This window comes from Mirounga angustirostris, unplaced genomic scaffold, assembly GCF_029215605.1.
Source record: "Mirounga angustirostris isolate CCGP_5_RB_7025 unplaced genomic scaffold, mMirAng1.0.hap1 SCAF_1, whole genome shotgun sequence".
Classification (NCBI taxonomy): Eukaryota; Metazoa; Chordata; class Mammalia; order Carnivora; family Phocidae; genus Mirounga; species Mirounga angustirostris.
The window spans coordinates 61,045,243-61,068,974 of record NW_026991709.1 but is presented as its reverse complement, the minus strand read 5'-3'; the positions used below and the strand labels follow the sequence as shown (position 1 = coordinate 61,068,974).

General features: G+C 37.8%; 1 protein-coding gene across 1 annotated transcript in view; it reads left to right on the top strand.

Moving 5' to 3' along the window:
• Positions 1–23,732, top strand: part of LSAMP (limbic system associated membrane protein) — a 658,124-nt gene that overhangs the window by 193,984 nt on the left and 440,408 nt on the right. The gene's annotated exons all lie outside the window — the stretch shown is intronic.

Here is a 23,732-nt window from a genome sequence, read left to right as displayed (position 1 = left end):
TTTTGATTTGGATTTCCCTGATGCCAAGCGATGTTGAGCACTTTTTCATGTGTCTGTTGGCCATTTGGATGTCTTCTTTGGAAAAATGTCTATTCATGTCTTTTGCCCATTTCTTGATTGGATCATTTGTTCTTGGGTGTTGAGTTTGATAAGTTCTATATAGATTTTGGATACTAGTCCTTTATCTGATATGTCATTTGCAAATATCTTCTCCCATTCTGTTGGTTGTCTTTTAGTTTTGTTGACTGTATCTTTTGCTGTGCAAAAGCTTTTATCTTGATGAAGTCTCAATAGTTCATTTTTGCCCTTGCTTCCCTTGCCTTTGGTGATGTTTCTAGGAAGAAGTTGATGCACCTGAGGTCGAAGAAATTGCTGCCTGTGTTCTCCTTTAGGATGTTGATGGACTCCTGTCTCACATTTAGGTCTTTCAACAATTTGGAGTCTATTTTTGTGTGTGGTGTAAGGAAATGGTCCAGTTTCATTCTTCTGCATGTGGCTGTCCAATCTTCCCAACACCATTTGTTGAAGAGACTGTCTTTTTTCCATTGGACATTCTTTTCTGCTTTGTTGAAGATTAGTTGACCATAGAGTTGAGGGTCCATTTCTGGGCTCTCTATTCTGTTCCATTGATTCAGTACAATTCTTAACCAGATATCTAAACTGATTCCATGTTCTGTTATTGCTTTTGTTTATTTTACAATTAGCAGCAAATATTTAGAAAAAAAATCCTATGATTTTATATAGGATGTACAATAACACCTTTTATATAATCCAAATTTGTTACATAACATAGTCATACTGTACTACTCTTTTAATACTTATAAATTGAACCTTGCATGACTACTCAACAAATTATCCAAAGAATGTTGGAAAGCCAAAAAGACAGTAAAGAAAAAAAAAGAGGACTAATGAAAAAGAAGAAAAGAGTGAGAATCTGTTCTGGACTGAATGTTTGTGTCCTCTTCAAATTTATGTTGTGATCCTAACCCTCAATGTGATGGTATTGAAGTAGGACCTTTATGAGGTGATTAGGTCATGAAGGTGGGGCCCTCCTGAATGGGATTGGTGTCCTTATACAAGAGATCTTGGAGAGTTCTCTTGCTTCTTCTGTCATATTGAGGACACAGTGAGAAAATGACCATCTATGAACCAGGAAGCAGGCTCTCTTCAGACACCATATCTGCTTGTGCCTTGATCTTGAACTTCCCAGCCACTAGGACTATAAGAAATAAATGTTCATTGTTTAAGTCACCCAGTCTGTGGTCTTTTTTTTTTTTTTTAAAGCAGTTCAGACACAGTTCCTATGATAGAAGAAGAATGCTTATATATTATTTAGAGCCTACCACTCCTTCTCCCCACCCCACCTCAGGTTTCTGATGGATAGAGTATATATGCATAGGTTGGATCTCCTCCAATTGTAAATGTGTACCAATTTTATTCATCTGTGCAAGTTCCCTGTAACTCCAATGCTTGGTTCTCTGCTGTAGGGGACATTAGGGAACATGACTTGGACGCTGAGGGGCAACCTCTGACCTCCCATCCTAAGTTTAGGACTTAGGACCTCCACACTGAGGGTGCCTTCTTTGAAGAGCACAACTTTGCTATGGAAACCATGCCCTGGGCTTTGCCCAGAGGGGCCCCAACAGTGGGATTTGGAAACAGATGACCTGAAGCATGGTAGCTCCAGATGTGGAAAAGCAGGCAAGAAGTGCTTGCTGCACCTGAGCACAGGCAGTTGGAAAAAGGTAAAATGGGGCTTGTTTCCTGATACTGAAGAACAGCCATTTGTGCCACTCATAAATAGTGACCTAATGGATGTCAGGATCTGATCCATCAGATTCATTTTTTTCTCTCCTTCCTCGTCACTTGGACTGGAGAAAGGGTATGAAATAGGTCAAATTACTCGACTTCATAAGAAAATGAGATGATGAGGACACAGAAGAGAAAAGAAAGAAAGTACCAGGCGCAGAAGAAGTGCGTAAGTTTTATTAGAGATTTAGGTAAAATCAGGTATTTTGAACAGCTTTTACATACTAAACTGTGTAGGTAAGTTATATATATAATTACAGCTGAAGGCATATTATATATTAATCATGTCATCAGTATACTGTTCTGTTATTCCCTCCAACCAATTCTTCACCTTCACTCAAGCTGCAAATCACACCATCAAAAATTAAACGATGGAAAACACCTGTGAGGTCATAGCTTGTCCCTTCTCTTGAGCAGTGTAAGGAAAACCAGTGTTTTCCTCAGTATTTTGTAAAAGTGATTTTCTATCTTCTCACGCTGGTGTGCACAAAGGTCTGCCTTGGTGGTTGGTTTTGCACAGAGACAGGTTTTAAACATACTAGGGAAAGTAGCTCTTGCTAAATGTTTTATAACGTGTCAGGAAACCTTTATCGAACATTTAATCCAAAACCTGGCTTTGAACCAGGGAGGCATACAATTCCGTAATTAATTTTTTTTACCTTCTTTTGCTAATCACTGATAAAAAGCTTAATTCTATTAACAACTTGACTTGACAAATTGCACCGCTCAACGGAAGCGTTTAGAAATTAATTATGCATTTTATTGCATTAGATTGGATAAACAGGGAAGCACCAGCCAGAAAAAGGAAAACTGGGACAGAAGGAAAATGGTCACAAATATAAACAATCCGTTGGTGTCTGACCCTTTCCATTGTGACTCAGGGTGTCACTTAAAAAATAAAACAAACACACAACCTTCTTATATGGCACCTCCTATTTAAGTATGGTTTCTCTTCTAGGCCATGTTAATAATATAAATTTCTTCTTCTTTTTCCTGAAAGCATACATTTTTTCCCCCACAAACCCAAGCTGATTTGGATTCCTAAAGGGACTTCTCATCTAATTGTTATGGAAGCTCAATCCTTCCCCTCCTTAGATCCTTCAACTTCTAGTCTTAGGAATCTCAGAGGTGGCCTTCAGGGATTTAACTAAGAGCAGCAAATTGTAACAGTAGGTGTAATATTGTAGCACCAAAGTATTAAAAAACTAGGAGAAAGATTAAGTTGGCTTCCACTTCACTTCTGTAGTTAAAGTTAAGTGCTCAAGCAGTCAAAAGACCATATGCAATTTTTATGACTCTCTTCGTCTATAAATATACATGTTTCAAAGTGGCTGTTGAAAGAGACTTCTGGCACGTAATCAAATTGTGCTAACATGTGGACTTCTACACTGTGTCTGCTCCAACCAAAGACGTTTACCCAGTAGCAAACTTGTCAGTAAATTCAGGTTTAAAACATCATACTTTTTCTCTCTGGTACTCCTTTGCATCTCTCTGACCAATCTTCCTTTTCTTAACTTATGTGCTAAAATATAATTCTGCTTTGAGATTTTCTTCTAAAATCTAATGCACTCAATTATTCATTTTTTTTTCATTTTCAGTTTCATAATTTCTATGTCAGGACATAACCATGTTATTGAAATGAATATCACCCTCAGTGACGGTGGGCAGATCAGGAGAAGAGGCTCTGGCTTATAAAATCTAGAACTGTTCTTTGAAATGAGATGGAAATGTAGATAAAATGTCATGTCACATGGGCACAGGAGAAAGGTGCTTTTCTGATGTCCAACTTCAGTAATTGGTAAAGAGCTCCCCTCCAGTCTGAAGAAGGATGAGGGTAAATTTCTTATCAGAAACCCTCTCCAGGGAAACAGAAGAGATATTGAGAGATTGGCCAATACCCAATGCAAAAGTGAATATTCTTAGCAAATTTGTAAGTTTTTAACCAGGGAGGTTTGTGGGAAAATACATTATGGGATGATTTTTGGGTTCTGGGAAATTTCTTGGGAAATAGTTCTAATCATTAGAGTTTTTTCTAAAGAGATTAAACTGATGAGTTCAACCACTACACAGATTGTAGTCAGAGTTTTGTATAAAAATCGCTTTTCGGCCTTTTGGCTAAGATCAAGTGCAGAGTTTTGTATAAAGCCACATGCTAGCTTGTTCTAGTCCTGGTGAAGTCAGTGGCACTTGCTTCAAGTTTGAGTCTCAATGGGATCTGTCTGTGACATTGTTGAGAAGAGAAGGTGTTCACAGAGGAACTGGTTTTGATTATTCGTGAGAAGCAGAAATAGAGTAAACCAGGCTAACAGTCATCTCTACCATGGCATGTTGGGTTCCCTCTTTTAATCTCTCTCTGTTTTAAATAATCCATTCCCTTCTCATTCTTGGTCTGGCCACATTATGCCATTGTCCTTTTCTGAAATGCAAGTAGGCAGTAGTGAGTGAAATCTGTATAAATCTATTTGTTGCATGAATGAATATAAGAACTGTCAAATCCCAATCTAATTTTTGGACAGACTGCTGGTTATAAAATGGATACAGAAGGTTTTATCATCAACAGATAATTTTTTACCTTCTTCTCTGTGTGGGATGACAGAGGGGTTTTGGATACTATGAGATATATCATGGTCTCTGTCTTTAGAGAATATTCCATGTATATACAGGGTATGTTAACAGAGAAACTACTCTGTGGGTTATCATAGTAAATGTTCCCCATGAAGGATGTGTACAGTCAGTGCTGCTGGATTTTAGAGGATTTTGGCCCATCATGGAACTCTAGGGAAAGGCAGTAATGGGAAGAAGCCCACGGTATTTAAATTGGGAAGAACTTGATGATTTAAAATGTGTATGCACTTACAAAATGTTATGGTGATTGGAGAATGAGAATGATCTTGTTGGGCCCTTTTGAGAAAGAAGAGTTATTGCTATGATCCTTACAGCCGCTTGAATCCTACCACTCCACTTTGGTTTCTTGACATTGCCCTCCACTCTTAAATTTCAAACTCTGTTTTATCTCTTTATTTTCTTTTTCCACTTTAAAACTTGGAGTTTACTGAAGCACAGCAGCTGCTAATGTCCAATGTACAACAAATGAGAAATTTCCATACTTCTAAAAAGGAATACACATAGACTAGCTTCAGCTGTATGAACAACAAAGAGAAATCTTAAGGTTTAGTACACTTAATGTTATCTAGTGCTCTCTTTTTCCCTTGCCTCTGCAGTCTTATTTTGGGCTGCTGTGAATTGTCATCTGCAAAGATATGTGAAAGATAAAAGACAAATAATAGTAGTAAAAACATGCTATATGTATTACATATATGCAATGTTCTAGAAAAATATGTTTGTCCGGGGAGTTTACCTGATGTTTACAACCACCACAGAAACTCTTTGTTCAGAGATTGGATCTTGCTAATGGAAAATACCACCTCCCATTTTCTGTCTTTCCATGGATGACATCTGATTACTGAAAATCATGTTATATAGCTGGTCGGTATGTGCAGATGGTGAAGGGTGTTTTATTTCTGTATTTGTTCAGTTTGCAAAATGTATCCATTTTTTAGATTCCTTTGCAATAGTAATATATCAAGAAGATCCTTAGCTCTCTCTTTAGGAAGAAAGAAGAGGGAAAGAGTGAGACCATGTGCTGTGCTCCATAGCTCTGATAATTCTCCAAATCCGGAATAGTTCTGGGACAACAGGTTTAGCTGAAGAGCATATTGACCAAAAAACCCTAGAAAGGGATAAACTTACTCAAAATTTAGTGGGTCCCCCCACCGCTCCGGCATTGGTCAGGACATTTAAACCAAAGAGGCCTCTGTCTTTGATTAGGACTTACATCTCCTACTCCCCTAATTCTTAATGATGGGTGTTGTGGAATTGGCCTTCTTGGAGGCTGTTACAAATCAGAAAGAAAGGTTAACTTTATGGTGACATTTGTGAAGTCAAGTAGACATTTATTGCAGGAAAGTTTTCCTTGAATTATTCACATTCATAATGCTAAAAATATTTTCTTTGCAGAGAAAAATCTAAGGCATGCATTAAAAATCTACTTAGAGTCACAGGGACTCATGGTTACAAGTGCCTCTAGAGAGATTTTTCAAATGAACCAACCACCTACTATCCCTAGAGTGCGCCCTCTGGTTTCCCCCACAAATTATTGAGGGAAGCGGCATGGAAAAACAACAGTGATGAAATTCTCTAATTACTCCAAAGGCTGAATAAGAATCTTCATCTTGCAGGTCACAGGTTACCTAAAGCCACTTCCCTTATGGCTAACTTTTAAATGGATGACTTGAAAAGTCTCATTTTGTCTGTATCGATTTCATGAGGGTTTCTTCTTGGTGTGAAACTACTGGGTTCTCTCTCTCTCTAGCACCTCCCAATTGTTGCCAGTGGAGGCAGAACGCTCTGAACTGCCCTAACCTTCTAAGTGTGTACTATTGGGGTGGCCCTCACATTTGTCTCTTTGTGTTTATTGACTGCATGTACACTTGTAGACATTTGGCCCAGGATTGGCTGTGTATACAGAGGCTCCCCAAACCCCCATGTGTTTAAGAACAGCGAATGTTAATGTTGTTCCTAGCCCTCAGTGAGAGGAGCAGAGACATTCCTAACGAGCTGACACGAGGAGAAATACTGGCTTTTTGTCTCTCTTGTATGTTAAACAATTCATGAGGTTTGGGTTTGAGTGAGACATTTAATAAACATTGACCGGTTGGGCTGCCTACAGCTGGTGATTTGTCACTATTGGTCAAATGTATGAGAAGCAGAATGAGTTTTTCAGCTTTGAGGACTTAAGGCTTAACAAATAGTGCTCTTTACCATCCATTTAAATTTGAAGGCACAACATGATTGAAGTGATAAGCACTGAATTTTGGTCTATCTAAATAAGAAAGGCTTCCTTAAAATGAAATTAAAGTATTTGCAAATTGAAATCTTTCATAGGATCTTAGCACTGGGATTGTTTTTAGATGTCATTCAACCTCAGCTCCTATCCTGTTACAGCAATCCCTCCTGAGGAATGGGTCAGCTATCTATTCTTGCTGAAATACTTTGCTTAACCTAGTTCAGTTTCTTTAAAGGAGCTGCCCTCTATAGTCTTGATATTAAAGAAGTGACCCACCAGATTGAAACTATCTTACCTTGCCTGCCTATATATGTATTTGTGTACATATGTGTATTCTCTTTTGCTAAGGAATTCACCTTCTTTCAGTGTGATTAACCTTATGGGTAAAGCACCTGCTGGGTGGTTTTGGCCCCCATGACCGACTTCTGTTAGAAATGTTTTCTTGGTATTAAGGTGTTTGCTGCTTCTTTCCCATCTCTACCTTTTATACAAACCATGCCATCTGCAAAATATTAACACTAAGTTTTGTGGCTGAATTAGTAATGTTAGATTATAGAGTTTATGAAATTCTAATGAGGATTTCATCAGAAAAATCATAAGTCAAATAGAGGCTCAAGCCAGATGTTTCTACCTTAAATTAATAATAATTTGCTCCAGCAGAATACTGTTGCAACTGATCTGTGTAAATGGCAGGGATATGTTTTATAAAAATGCAAACTGTTGCTTGGGGCAGCATGTCTTTGCAAGTGGGCAGCGTGTCCCAGCAAGTAGGGGTCTGAACACAAGGCAACAAGATGAAGGTGGGCACATGGACAGCTAACCTTCTGTCCCTCGAGGAAATCCCTCCTAAAGAATGATCCAGTCATCCATTCTCTGCTTGCATATTTTGTTCCACCTCTGAGAGGGAGGTGGGCACATGGACAGCAGTGATTCCTTTTCCTTTTCTTACCTTGTATAGCTTTTCTTTCTTTTTTATTTTCCCTTTTTCATCACAATTTTGAACATTTGAAGGAGGAGGTAGGAAATATGTGCTCCACTGTGGGTAATGATTTATGTTTAGTTTCTGTATAGATAGGGTTCTTTCATGGATATATATTTTTTTATAAGGATGAATTGAAAAATGAACGGATAGGATGCCGTAGGTGGCTCAGTTGGTTAAGCATCTGCCTTCGGCCCAGGTTATGATCTCAGGGTCCTGGGATTGAGTCCCTCATCGGGCTCCCCACTCAGTGGGGAGTCTCCTTCTCCTTCTCTCTTTGTCCCTCCCCCTGACTCATGCTCTCTCTCTCTCTGTCTCTCTCAAATAAATAAATAAGATCTTAAAAAAAAAAAAAAAAGAAAAATGAATGGAAGTCAGGGTGAAGGAAACAGCCCTTTAAAAAGGGAAGTGTATGGGGCACCTGGGTGGCTCAGTCAGTTAAACATCCGACTCTTGATTTTGGCTCAGGTCATAATCTCAGGGTAGTGACATGGAGCTCCATATTGGGCTCTGCACTGGGTGTAGAGCCTGCTTAAAATTCTTTCTCTCCCTCTGCCTCTCCCCCACTACCCTCACTCACACACTGTCTCTCTAAAAATAAATTAATCAAAAAATTAAAAAAAATAATAAAAAGGGAAGTGTTACCAAATGCATAGTCAATAGTAGTGTGTATTTTTTTAGATTAGATAGAAAGTTCCAGAAACTCCTGATACTATGGATTTTACATCATGTCTCAGGCAGCAAAGAAGATGTCCTCTCACTTTAACCAAGTATTCATAGGGAAAATAACAATACCATCTTCAAACTAAAATTGGGAAGGAAATACAGTATGAGTATTACTGTCAAGCACTCTGTTATTCATTTTATTGAGTCTGAGTCTGTTTGGCACAGATCATTCCGGGGCAATAAAAAGCATAGGATTCAGAAGATCTGGGTTCTTCTCTGGCACTGCTGTCAAATAAGTGGGTGATCTAGGGCAAGTCAATTATTTCTCTGGATCTCAGGCTCCTTATTTATAAAATGGTATACATAGTAATGTTTATTTTAGGGTTCATGGGAAGCTTAAATGAGATAGTGCACTTGAAAGCACTTTGTGAATTATAAATGCTCATTTTAGGAGCCTGGTTATTGGTAATATGATATTGTCATTGGTGAAACTATAACCATAATAATAGTAAATTTATGCTACAAAGTAGTACTGGCTTGTAACTCTGGCTAAGTGTTATCTAAAGGGGCTTTCTGGAGCAGTATTTTCTGGGACTTTCCTAGGTAGGCAGTTCCCAGAAGACTAGATATTAAAGGGTCTTCTCTAGTTTCCAGAAACATCTGAGAACTACTAGTTCCCCAGGATTAGGCAGACAACTTTGCCAGGCACCAAGGCAAAAAGAGTATCAGATAAAGCGACTAGATGACTTATTAATCCTGAAATCAGGGGATATTATTTTGGACACACCTTAGATCAACACATACTCTGACTCTTACAATCTCAAAAGCGTTATTAAACTCTAATAGTGCCTTTTATTTATTTTATTTTATTTTTTATTTTTAAAGATTTTATTTATTTATTCATGAGAGACAGAGAGAGAGACAGAGGCAGAGGGAGAAGCAGGCTCCCCGCGGAGCAGGGAGCCTGATGCGGGACTCGATCCCAGGACCCTGGGATCATGACCTGAGCTGAAGGCAGACGCTTAACCAACTGAGCCACCCAGGCGTCCCTCTAATAGTGCATTTTAAAGACTCTTCTGATGGGGATTTTATCATCCTTAAGAACAGAATCCAGTTTTTCACACATAAGGCCATAGAGACCTTTGGGTGTACTCATATCTACATATACGCACGGGCATCTTTGGCCTGGTGTCTTGCTCAAGGAACCTCAATAAGGCATGAGCAGGGCAGGGTAGAGAGTTCAAGGCCAAAAGGGTCCAAAGGAGCTGACCTGAAAATTGAGCAGCTTGGCCATGACATAGAAGAGAGCCTTGTTCCCTTTGCCTGACTTTTTGCCAAGTCAAGGTAATGTTTGCAGAACGGAGGGTATGGACTAAGGGGTTTATTCTTCCCCATAGGTCTTGTCCAAACATCACAACTGCTTGGAATGGCCTTTTCTCCTTTTCTAGCTGTCAAAATCCCACTCATCTTTCAAGGCTCTGGAAGCTAAAATTCCGTTTCCTTTCTAGAGTCATTTCTAACTTACCCCGGGAGGCAGGCCTGCCTCCTTGTTCTAAGTAAATTAGTTATGTGTGCATCAATCTTTCCTTCTAATATTTGAACTTCTAGAGTAGGATATCTGTCTGCTTCATCTTTGTATCTCTAGAACCAAGCACATTACCTGGCACTGAATTTGGTAACTGTCACTACCCAGGTGACAAATAGTATCACTTTTAAAGAATATGTCCTTGAGAATATGTCCTCAAGGTCACCACCCTTTTCATTACTCTCCTGTGATTTTTCTACTATAACACATGAATGCAAACCCATCGTGTTCTATAATTCTCTAGATGCAAATATGCTGATTCATTGTCATTTGAGGGAAGTTGTAAGTAATTGCATAAACTTTCTCAGATAGGTCAGTTTGGCATGGCAAAGATGTTGGTTGGTTTTCATGATCACTTTAGGTTTAATTACATTATTTCACCTGTACTTTAAGAAGTCAAAGACCAGAGATAGACCTCAGTTGCTAAAGTCTCTTATTTTGGATTACATGCTTGATGCTAGGCCACAATTCAGCTTGATATTCTACCCACAGAAACTCTTCTCCCTTGAGTGTACCCATAAGGTTACCTTAGTACTAAAACTTCTTCCTTTCCAAAATGTTATTATATACTTTGCTCCCACCATTTCCCCAAAAATGTCTCCAAATATCTCCATAATTTTATTTTCCTATGTCATATTTGTGGGACTTTTATTTCTCAAATCAGCAAAATACATCTTGACATGTTAGCTTTCTTAAATGCTTATCCAATCTGTGTATTAGGGTCTTAGAGGATAATACTGATGCCATATAATGATTTGTTTTATTTATATGCTAAGAAATTGTGTGATAGATATATCCCTAAAACGTCTACAAATTCTGGAATATATATGGAAAGTTCTTTGTGGAATAGAACAAGGTAATGACTTTCCTATCATGGATTATGGACAAACAGAAGCCAGCTAAATACAGAGGTAGGGAAATTACAGGAGCAATTTAAATATTAGATAATGGTCACTTCCAGACTTAGAGTTCTCTTGACCTTCACATCACTTTATTGAGATTAGAGTTCCATGACCTCACTTTTATGTCTTACTAAAAATGGTATATAAGCCCTGCATGAATTGTTAATACCATACGTTTCTATATAATTTTACCAGCTTGCCTCCTAATTACATACCCATTTTCTGACCGTGTATTCATTAGTGAGAGAATGACCAAAGTCCCTAAAAAAATTGAGGACAAGAAAGCTAGTATTAAGCTTGTTGATTTCAGATGTTCTAAAATGAACATCACCCCCCATCCCTATTCCACTTCTGTCCTATCATCACCACTACCAGGACGTTTGCAAAGTAGTAGAGAATCTGTCCTGTTGCTGTTTTGGTGTTTCTAGGACTGTCATCCCATTCTTTACTCCAAGTGTTCACTTCTTGACTCTCCCTTCGCCCGCCCTGCTATATGCATCCTTTCTGATGTGACATAGGGGGACCTCATCCCCTCCCCTCTCCTACCCTGAGGTGCTTGTGGAGCTCAGAGAATAATGTGCAGTTGGGTTGTTTATCACCATGCTGAAAAATGGAAGGATGGCATCGCTACAGGAGCAGATGGCACTGCACGCTTGGCATAATTTTCTCAGACAAACTAGGACTAGGGCTGCGAATACTGGCATTTGCCTGCTATAGTCATTCATATCAAAGCGTAACAATAAAAATAAGGTATTTTGCAGAGAAGGTATAGAGGATTATTTTTTTCAGAGATTTAAAATAACATGTGTTTAGGTATCATAGGCTTCTGTTGTATGCATACAACATGTTTGCACTCCTAACATTTCTTTATCAAATGAAATTTTGTGTACAATGTTTTTGTTTTTGTTTGTTTTGGGGTTTTTTTGTATTTATCTTTCTGTGTATTCTCCTAAATGTACTTAGGCAGTGATATATCAGAAAATTGCATTTAAGCTTGTAGAATGTGTTTGGAACATAGAAATAAAAATGATAGTAGAAAGAACAAGAATGTGTTTTAATTCTAGGAACTAGCAAATGTCTAAAAGAAAAATTTGATGTGTGAAGGGATCATTAATCTTTGTTTTAGAAAACTCAAAGTTCTACTACTTATTAAATGAGTGATTTTCAGCAAATCAAACCTATTGATGTATAATTTTTCTCATTGGCAAAGTGAAGAGTTTGGACTGGATGACTGTGAAGATTTCTTCTAATGTTCTTTGATTTGATATTTCTATGAACTAATGAAACAGTAATTCAGACCCCCTACTTTTTGACCTCTGTGTGTGTGTGTGTGTGTGTGTTCGTTTTCTTTTTTCTCTCCTCCTCCTCCTTGTTTTTCTTCTTAAGAACCATGGAGTGAAAGAATGCATTTCATTTCTGAAGTATATTCCACTTTTCTCCCCCCGCCCCCTTTCTTCCTTCTCTCTTCCCTTAGAATCAATCCTTCTCTGTCTCAATTTTGATTTCCTTTGAGAAAATGAAAAACTCCCAAGAAAATGGGTATAGTCTCCCATGTGTTTGAATTAACAAATATATGTATTCATCCATTCAGCAAATTCTGTTGCAGGCAGGTGTTGGGCTACAGGGATACAGTGATGGTTAAGATATGTTCCCTGCCTTACAGGAATTGACAGTCCAGCGGGAGACATACTGCCTACATATATATGTAGTGTGATGTAGTAAGTGCTAAAGTAAAACACAAGGGACAGAACTGATTTTGTTAAGATATGGGAAAAATGTCACAAAAGATGTTACATTGGGTTTTAGAGGAATTGTTATGATGAAGAAAGAAAAAACACTGTATGCAGAGAGAACAGTATATACTAGAACTAAGGGTCTGATATATTTGGACAAAAGTGAAAAATTTTATACACCTTGAATATAATGTATAGATGGAAAAGGTAGGAATAAAGGCTAAGAAGAAAATATGGGGGGGTGCCTGGGTAGCTCAGTTGGTTAAGTGTCTGCCTTCCAACTCAGGTCATGGTCTTAGGGTCCTGGGATCAAGCCCCACGTCAGGTTCCCTGCTCTTGTTTTTTTTTTGTTTTTGTTTTTGTTTTAATCCATCCTGATAGGTGTCAGGTGATATCTCATTGTGGGTTTGATTTGCATTTCCCTGATAATTAATGATGTTGAGCATCTTTTAATGTGTCTGTTGGCCATTTGTATGTCTTCTTTCAAAACAGTGTCTATTCATGTCTTCTGCCCATTTTTAATTGGGTTATTTGTGACTTTTTTGGTGTTGAGTTGTATGAATTCTTTATATATTTTGGATATTAACCCCTTATCAGATATATCATTTACAAATCTTTTCCCATTTGGTGGGTTGTCTTTTTGTTTTGTTGGTGGTTTCCTTCATTGTGCAAAAGCTCTTTTATTTTGATTTAGTCCCAATGGTTTAATTTTGCTTTTGTTTCTCTTGCCCCAGGGCAGCTGTTTTAAGTTGGTGTAGTTAAGTAAGTCTCGCTGAGGCAAAAAAGAAAATGATAGTTAAAATCCAAACACACAATGATTAGTAAGAGGAAGAATATTCTAGACACACAGATGGATTCTTGTTTTGGAATTTAGATAGATTAAAATGACGGGAACAGACAATGTTTGGAAGAGAAGATAAGGACATATTAGGTATTAGAACATGGATTTTCCTGGTAGGGAATTGGAAATATATCTGGCTACATGAAAGGAGATTAGATCATTGAAATGAATTTGGGAATAAACAAAGTTAGAGGAAATTTGAAGTTAAATGATTGAGGCTGAAAAAGAGATAAAGTAGCAAATTCCAAAGAAGAACCTAACTGACATAACCAGAGGAGTTGAGAGGATAGTTGCTAAGACCCAAGGTAGAATAGGACTCCAGTGTGAAGGAATGGAGTAGTTCCTCTGTGATAGGGATTAAGTAAAGGTCAATAAATCTAGAAGTGTTAAAGTAGCAGGAGAGGAAATTGAGGAAGACCTTATCTAGAGGACTTTATTTTGAATATGTTTGAGATGTGGACTATAAAGCAGAGTGGTAAGAGTTTAGGGCACCCATGACAGGGAGTGCATAAGAGAACTTCCAAGGACAAATAAAAGATTTGCCAAGCAGCATAGGACATTCTGCTGAAATGACTACCCTATTCTGCTCTTTCTGCCACTCACCAGATTTATAATACAGAAATACAAATTTCGTAATTGTAAGTCTTCAGATCATTTATAATAGATTAAGTATGGTCTTCAAATAAAAAAGTACTTGTCATAAATTTCACTTCCATTTACTCCTCCATATCTTCTTCCTATATCACTGTACACATTGGGCTTGGTAGTGGCAAATGACTTATGAAATAAGTAAAAGTCATGACTGCACAGACACACTATCTTTTCCTAGTCCTGATTCTCCCCAAATTGTATGGATACAGAGGGAAAATTTTGTCTGGAAGCATAGGAGTTCTTGAACCTTCGCTGTTTCAGTGTGGCTAGTTCAAATTTAAAACATTTCATTGAATAGTTAAAACTTCAAGGACTTAGAAATTTCAAAATAGTTCAGATGTTAGGTCTCATAGGTAATTGCATTCTGTTTGACCTAGGCATTGACAATTTGCTAACATATGAGAAATGAAAAATGAAAAAATAGAATAATCCATTTCTTTGCTATGCTGAAGAGGTAGAGTGTGCTGGCCCTATGGCAGTTGCTTCTTAAATCCAGTCCTCACACTGTTCTTTTCCTCTCTTTGTAGCAGGAGTTTGACGTCTGCAGGCTTTTTGGTTCCAAGACACCCCCGTTAAGCTGAGACCTCTGCAGACTTTTCAGTTCCAAGACGCCCCCGTTGAGCTGACCTTCTTGCTGGGCTCAGGCATTGGAAGGCATGGTGGGAAACTGGGAGCAGGAGAGAGGGAACAGCTAGAGTATTTCTCTCTCTTTTCCAGTTGGTATCTTGGACAACCTGCTGAGTTTCTCTTGTGATTCCAGATGCCAGGACAGACCTGCATAGTTCCAGTTTTTCCTCCTGGGTTTAAGCAATCCCATCTCCTCTGTCTAGTTGAAGGAAGGAGCAGCTTTCTGCTGCTGCTAATCACTTTTTGGCCTCAGTGTCTGCTGGATGACTTCTCATCCTCTTCTAACATCTGTTTATCAAGTTCCTATATTAATTTCCTTTCCTTTTAAAGACTCGTGAAAGATTGTGTTTTTTGCTTATACCTTGACTAACACAGTAAAATTAAGAACTTATTTCAAGGTAAGAGATTCTGATATTTTAATTCACAATGGAATAGAATTCAATAACTATTTGAATTCAATAACTAACTACAATGCAGAACAGAGCAAAATGCTGGAAATATTCCTTAGAAGCCAACTCTTAATAGATTTTTTTTTTCATGTTAAAATTTAAGTTAGATAGGTTGAACATGTTTGGGCTGCAAAGATCAGTACACAAGGAAAGCATATTTATAAGTTAAACCAAAGCAGGAAGAGAAAAAGTATTTGGGGAAACATGTTAGAAATAATAATGGGGCAGCAGAGGGGAAAAAAAAGTCCAAAACACAAGGAAAAGTGGGAAACCAGAGGATTTGGAGAAGAAAAAAAGGCAGTCTTTTACAGAAGCAAAGAGATGAAGCTGACACAGAACATGCCCACACTGATGCTGTCCCACTTCTTCTGGATCACCGGGCCTGCTTGGAGTATCCAAGAAGCTTTTTAATTTCGGTTCATGACCAGCCCTTTCCTCCCCCTACCATCAACCTGCTAATGCTTTTCTAATAATTACCATTTTTGAAACTATTTTGGCTGTTAAAAATGTTTCTTTTTAATAAGCTGATTAAAAGAGGCTTCTTATTAGCATAAGCTCTTTGTTGTTCAGCCCTCTTCCTAATTAAAAGCACTCATCTGTGGAGACCTCGGTTTTTCCTTCTCTCTGTGATGAATTTTTGGATATTTTTCCTCGGCAATTTGTTTTATTTTGCTTTTCTTTATTTTTGTAGTTTTCTGCTCCTGTTTTCCACAGAGATAGAAGCTACTGAGCAAGATAACACAGGGGAGGTGATGTGCAGTCTGAATATCTGAGAGAGGACTGAAAGAGTCAGCCAATGAGGTGAAGTTGGGTCTAAAGAGAAAGTCCTACTTTTATGGTGGTTGTGTAGTTGTGTCTAATTTCCAGGATCATGAGTTGCCAAAAGTCATATGTAGAGATGAAAGGTGATAAATCCAAATCTGTTGTTCTTTGCAAAGGATTATATCCACAATATCAATAGATATGCCCTTGAAAACATTCCTTTTCTCAGTGTTGAGAGCAAATATTTGAAAGCTTCCTCATGATGACCTAGGACATGGGGATATGCAGTGGATGATATTCACTGAGTATAGATGCACCCACTCCTCAGAAATTGGCCTTAAATATGTGATTAGGGAACTTGGGAAGTGATTAGACTCCAAATGGTGTGATTGGCATCATAATTTTATATATATTTTATGAGCAGAAATTTTTCATACAAAGAAAAGTATACATTTAGAAATCATCTGCATAAAGAATAAATTAACAGAAAGGGTGGTCTGCAAGAAACCTGGAACAAAGGGAGTGAAAGAGAAAAATGTGTATGTCTCAAGTTGTTGAAGGAAGAGAAATTTCTGTATAGATGACATGAGATTTCTTGTTCACTTGGCATGGCATATTATTTAAAGCTTAACATTGTCTGTTTTCTGGACCCTCTTGAGAATCTGATGAAACTGTTGCCTTCTCAGTCCTGAAAAACAGACATTTGCATATAAATACACTTCTATTTTTCTTGCAATATCTTGAGTTTCCCAGATGCCTTAAAGCCCAAGAGTCCATAGACATGAGTTAAAAATACTTGATACAACTTCTGTAATTGGTGCTGCTAGCTATAGAGATCATTTTTCATTTTGGCTTTACTCTAATCTCATCCTCATCAAGTGAACTCCTAATTTCAATTTTCTTTCTTCTGTAGTGTTTTCTGTAGGGGAGAGATTGTGCCAACTAGAGCTAGTATAAATGTTTTGCTTCACTTGGCAGACATATTCATCAATGAAAATTAATAGTATTGCATTCTTGCTTAATATACATCATTTTTGAATCTGGCTACTATGGATTGCCCTTCTGAGTCTCTTTAACCCTAAGCTATGTGGAAAAGTTTTCCTTTGATACTCAAAAAGCAAAAGATCCAGGTCCAGTGATGTGGTTTTCCTCAAAAAATCTTATGGAAGAACTTACGGAATTTTATGGGTTTTATGGAAGCTCCAAGAGACCTGGCCTCCACATATCTTATAAATTGCATTTATGAGAAGTATTGTTATGTCCAATCAAGCATTCATATCATGAATATCTTCTTTGTAAAGGGAAGATGAAAGGATATTTGTTTCTGTAAAGCTTCTTGACTTAATCTCAGAATCACACTTCCTTATAACAGCCATTAATTATGCAATTTGGGGATATTTTCTATATTATGAAGATTTTGTAAAACCATGAAGAAATAATCCCTCACATTATTTTTATGTATTTTAACAAACTGATTCTAAAGTTTATATGAAGAAGCAAAAGATCCTAGAATAGCCAGTAAACTATTGAAGGAGAAGAACAGATTTGGAAGACTGACACAACTCAACTTTAACTTACTATAAAGCTACAGTAATCAGAAAAAGTGATATTGGCAAAAGAATAGACAAATAGATCAATGGAACAGAATAATAATAGACACACATAAATAAAGTCAACTGATCTTTAAATGAGGAGCAAAAAAAATACAATGGAGCAAAAGTAGTCCTTTCAACAAAAGGTCCTGGAACAACTGGATATCCATATGCAAAAAAATGAATCTATATATATAGACCTCTCATGATTCACAAAAATTAACTCCAAATGGATGTGGATCTAAGTGTAAAATGCAAACTATAAAACTCCTAGAGGATAACATAGAAGAAAAACCTAGGTGGACTTTGGTGTGGTGATGCCTTTTTACACCAAAGACACAATCCATGAAAGAAATAATCGATAATTAAATAAAAAACTCAGGGGTGCCTGGGTGGCTCATTCTGTTAAGGATCCAACTCTTGGTTTCAGCTCAGGTCATGATCTCAGGTTCCTGAGATAGAGGCCTGTGTTGGGCTCCACATTCAGTGAGGAGTCTGCTTATCCCTCTCCCTCTGCTCTTCCCCCTGTACTCTCTCTCTCGTTCTATCAGATAAATAAATAAATTTTTTTTTAAAAATTAAAAACTTATGGGCGCCTGGGTGGCTCAGTTGGTTGAGCGACTGCCTTCGGCTCAGGTCATGATCCTGGAGTCCCGGGATCAAGTCCCGCATCGGGCTCCCTGCTCGGCAGGGAGTCTGCTTCTCCCTCTGACCCTCCCCCCTCTCATGTGCTCTCTCTCATTCTGTCTCTCTCAAATAAATAAATAAAATCTTTAAAAAAAAATTAAAAACTTAGGGGCATCTGGGTAGCACAGTTGGTTGAGCTTCTGACTCTTGGTTTTGGCTCAGGTCATGATCTTGGGGTTGTGAGATCAACCCCACATCAGACTCCACACTCAGCACTGGGTCTGCTTAAAAAAAAAAAAAAAAGACTCTCTCCTTCTCCCTTTGCCCCTCCCCCCTCTCTCAAATAAATAAATCTTTAAAAAATAATTAAAAATAAAATTAAAAACTCAAAAAAATTAAATACTTCTACTCTGCTAAACATAATGCCAAGATACTTAGAGGATAAGCCACAGACTGGGAGAAAATATTTGCAAAAGACACTTCTGATAAGGGACTTCTATCCTCATATACAAAGAACTCTAAGAACTCAACAATAATAAAACAAACAACCTAATTAAAAGATGGTCCAAAGATCATAACATATACTTCACCAAAGAAGATATACAGATGGCAAATAAGCATATAAAAGATGCTCCACATCATCAGTCATCAGAGAAATGCAAATTAAAACAATGAGATACCACTATACCCCTATTAGAATGGCCAAAGTCCAGAACACAGACAACAACAAATGCTGCCGAGGATGTGGAAGAAATTTTTTATACATTGCTGGTGGCAATGCAAAATAATACAGCCATTTTGGAAGATAGTTTGGTACTTTCTTATAAAACTAAACATAAAATCCAGCTGTTGCACTCCTTGATGTTTACCCAAAGGAGTTAAAAACTCATGCCCACACAAAAACCTGCCAACAAATGTTTATAACACCTTTCATCATAATTGTCAAAACTTGGAAACAACCAAGATATCCTTCAGGAGGTTAATGGTTAAATAAACAGGGTACATTCAGACAATGGAATATTATTCAGTGCTAAAAAGAAAATGAGCTATCAAGCCATGAAAAGACATGAAGGAAACATAAATGCATATTGCTAAGGGAAAGAAGGCAATATGAGAAGGCTACATACTGTATGATTCCAACCATATGACATTCTAGAAAAGGCAAAACTATGGGGACAATAAAAATGGGGTGGGAAGATGAATAGGCAGAGCACAGAGGATGTTTAGGGCTGCAAAAATACTCTGTATGATAATATAATGATATATATATATCCTTATATATTTGTCCCAGTCCATAGAAAGTGTAACGCCAAGAGTGAACCCTAAGGTAAACTATGAACTTTGAATGATTATGATGTGTCAGTGTAGGTTCATCCTTGGTTTAGAAAGGAAGAAGAAAGAAAGAGAAAGAAAGAAAAAGAAAGAAAGAAAGAAAGAAAGAAAGAAAGAAAGAAAGAAAGAAAGAAAGAAAGAAAGAAAGAAAGAAAGAAGAAAGAAGGAAAGAAAAGAAAGGAAGGAAGGAAGGAAGGAAGGAAGGAAGGAAGGAAGAAAGGAAGGAAGGAAGGAAGGAAGGAAGAAAGGAAGAAAGGAAGAGAAAGTAAATTACCATTGTCGTGAGTGATGTTGATAATGGAGGATGCCATGCATTTGTGGGAGTGGGGGGGCATATAGGAAATCTGTCTACTTTCTTCTCAGTTTTGTTGTAAACCAAAACTGCTCTAAAAAATGTCTTTAAAAAAATGAAGAAATATTTATATAATACTGAATGGCTTATAAATGACTAAATATATATATAGTATGTCACAAAAGTGAAAAAAAAAAGGAGAAGAGCAATAGCAGCTAGATTACATTCAATTAAGGGGCTTCAAGTGGTAGAATTTATAGATCATACACTTGTTAATACAAGGAATCATGAAATGTAACCTAAGTGGTTAATAATTGGTTAAATCTAATGTAGAGAAGAGAATGCAGACATGACTGTCTCCAAATTCGTGAAGGACTGACATAAGAAGGAGTACAGTTATTCTGAATCGATCCAAGCATCAGAACTAGGCTAGTGAGTATGAGATATATGGAGGGGGTTAGGTAGAAAGAAACCAGATTAATATCAGGATGACTTAAAGCAAATAGATCCATCCAACAGAAGAATATTGGATTTTTTAAATAGGGAGCTCTCTATCCCTGGAAGAGTTCAAGCAGAGGTTAGACAACCATGCATCAGGAAACCTCTTAAAAGTATTCTAAGAATTATATTTTAAAAATTATTCTAAATCTAAAACCTATGAATTCTTATATAATTGTTATATACTTGTATTCCACCACTAGTTGGAAACTCTATTTTTTTTTTTTTTTTGTACTTCGGTGCTTCTTATTGTTTTGCAAGTTAATTTATCTTCTCTGCTTCAATAATTTAACAATTTAAATCATTTTTTATTTAGGTAGTGGTAATTTATTCAATAAGTCAAATAACATATTTCCTAATATAGTATTTTGTCTTAAATTTAATTAGGATTTTAAGAATAGGATTCCTGGCTTTCAGTAGATCTTGATTTCACCAATCTTTTTTTTTTTTCTTTTTCTTTTTCTTTAAACATATGTTCTGGATTCTGTATTCTAGGATTTGTGGAACTCAAGTTATAATTCCTAAGCTTAGAGAGCCAGGAAGTCACTTCAGTTTTCTATAGTTTAGCAAGTGAACTTTGTCAAGACAGAGACATATGGCTCTGTGTGCATGTGTGTTTCCACTTGAACATTCATTCGGCAGTATATCATGATTGGGACCCCAAGTCATCCACTTTATTCTCCCAATGGAGAACTATATATCTATTTCATAGTCCTGTGGTGAGGTCAGCAACCCTCACAGAAGAAGAGCTGGAGTAGATTCTTTTTATTCTAGACTTAGACTATCACAGGTGACATGACACAAATGCAAGGCTACTACTCATAGTTTCTAAAAGCATAGCTATCCTCAGCCACATAGGGAGAACTAAGCTGAATTCACTCTCACCTTGTGAATCATCAAAACCTTGTCAGTTGGGTTATGGTTATAGGATGTCCTGTTGATGATGCATGTGGTGAGGGGAAAAATAAAAGCACAAAACTCCATCTTAAAAACTTCATGTTTTTAAGGCTGCAGGCAGACTGGCTTAGTATCACTACTCTCCAAAACAAAACAAAAGATAACCATGTTATCATTTCATTTTTATTTTAAGCACATTTTCTGCTGAAGTCAGCAAATGCCAATACATATGATTGCCTTGATATCAGGCTTATATTTTCTTAGCTAATTTTAGAGGAGGAGCTGGTGGACTGTAATCTCATAAGCTGATTTTACTGGGCACAAGGAGGAGAGATGACTACCATGACATGGAACTGATGGTGACACTGACATGACAACATAGGAAAGGGTCCATCCATTAAATAGGTTTTGTAGAAAGGCATTAGGTTTAGTTATCTTATTCCTCTTTTTCATTCCTTCCCTTCCTAGATACCTTGCACCTGAGCTGTGAGCCATGGGGAACTCACAGACTTAGAAAATGTTGTCTGCTTAGTCATGGTCCCACATATAAGTAACCCCCTGCAGCAGTCAGGACAGGTACAGATTTTCCTCAACTTATGTTGGGGTTACATCCTGATAAACCCATCATAAATTGAAAATATTGTAGGTTGAAAATGCATGTAATACGCCTAAGCTACCAAATGTCGTAACTTAGCCTCGCCTACCTTAAAATTGATTCCATTAGCCAATTGTTTGACCCAATTATCTAAACAAACCCTATTTTATGATAAAGTATTGAATGTCTGGTGTCATTTATTGAACACTGTACTGAAAGTGAAAAACAGAACGGTGGTGTGGGTCCAGAGTGGTTGTAAATGCATTGGTTGTTCACCCTCATGATCACCCGGCTGACTGGGAGCTGCAGCTCACTGCTGTTGCCCAGCATCACGAGAGTAGCCTACCACATATCACTAGACCATGGAAAGACTAAAATTCAAACTCCAAAGTATGTTTTTCACTGAATATGTATTGCTTTTGTACCATCATAAAGTCAAAAAAGCATTAAGTCGAACCATCTTTTTATTTTATTTTATTTTATTATGTTATGTTAGTCACCATACAATGCATCATCAGTTTTCGATGCAGTGATCCATGATTCATTGTTTTCATACAACACCCAGTGCTCCATGCAGTACGTGCCCTCCTTAATACCCATCACCGGGCTAACCCATCCCCCCACCCATAAGAACCATCTTAAGTCAGGGCCCATCTGTGTTGGAGCAGATCACAATTATGCAGGATAGTAAAAAATTCAGAAAAATGTTTTCAAAATTACAGCTATTTTATGCTTCTGTTCTAGAATCTTAACCATTTTTTAAAAATGTCAGGCACGATCAAAATAATGTTGCTATGATCAAAAGAGCTTGATTAGCTTAGTGAAGGCCAAAAACATTATGCTGTTTAGTGAACCTTTGAGCTAGCCAATCCCTTGGTAGGAGAGAACTAGAAGATCCAGGCCCCAGAAGTCCAGTTATAAGTATCAGACCCCTGCGGGGATCACTTACTCAGGTGGTCATAGTAAAGGCGTAATTCCCCTAGAACCTGGGGCTGTTTTGCCCCCCAGGAAATAGTTGGTGATGTCTAGAACCAGTTCTGGTTGTTACGTCTTGGTGGCGGAAGTGCTGGATGCCAAGGCATCTAGTGAGTACAAGCTAGAGATGCTGTTAATTATCCTATAATGTGCATGGCTGTCTTTCACAAGGAAGTATTATTCATCTTAAAATGTCAATAGTGCCGGGCGCCTGGGTGGCTCAGTTGGTTAAGCGACTGCCTTTGGCTCGGGTCATGATCCTGGAGTCCCGGGATCCAGTCCCGCATCGGGCTCCCTGCTCGGCGGGGGGTCTGCTTCTCCCTCTGACCCTCCTGACCCTCCCCCCTCTCATGCTCTCTCTCTGTCTCTCTCTCTCAAATAAATAAATAGAATCTTTAGAAAAAAAACATGTCAGTAGTGCCAAGGCTGAGAAACCTTGCTTGAGGAATTTATTTGGATTGGTCTTTAAATGTGAACCACCTGATACCCTGTCGCTCCATCAATCCTAAGACACACATGAGAACTTGGTTTAGTATGTCATGGAATTATGCAGCGATAAAAGCGTGGGCTTCACAGTTAAATGATCTGGGTTTGAGTCCTGGTCAGTGAGTTGTGTGACCTCTGGCCACTTACTGTCCTCTTTGAACTTCAGCTTCTTCATATATAAAATAGGGCTAACAATGTCTCTAGGGTTTCTTGTGAGGACTAAATGCTAGTGTATTTAGTAAATGATGGCAAAAAATAAATGAAGGGAATAGAAGTGGATATCCTGTAGTTACAATACCTGTATGTTAATTAGGTCAGGAGACATGTATGAAGCTCATGTACTTGGTGCTGTGCTAAGTGTTCCATTCCATACTTCATCACCGTGTACCGATGGCAAAGCTTCTGGCTCTCCTTTTATTTTTCCTGCTTTGTTCAATGATTATCAACAGTTATTAGCATTGCCACCATAGAAGCTAAGCAAAAGAGGGAGAAAACAAAGAGTAAAATTTACCAAACCACTACGGATTTGGATGTTTCAGTACACTGAAAAAGAGTTACACATATGAAGACAAAAGGAACATGCTACTT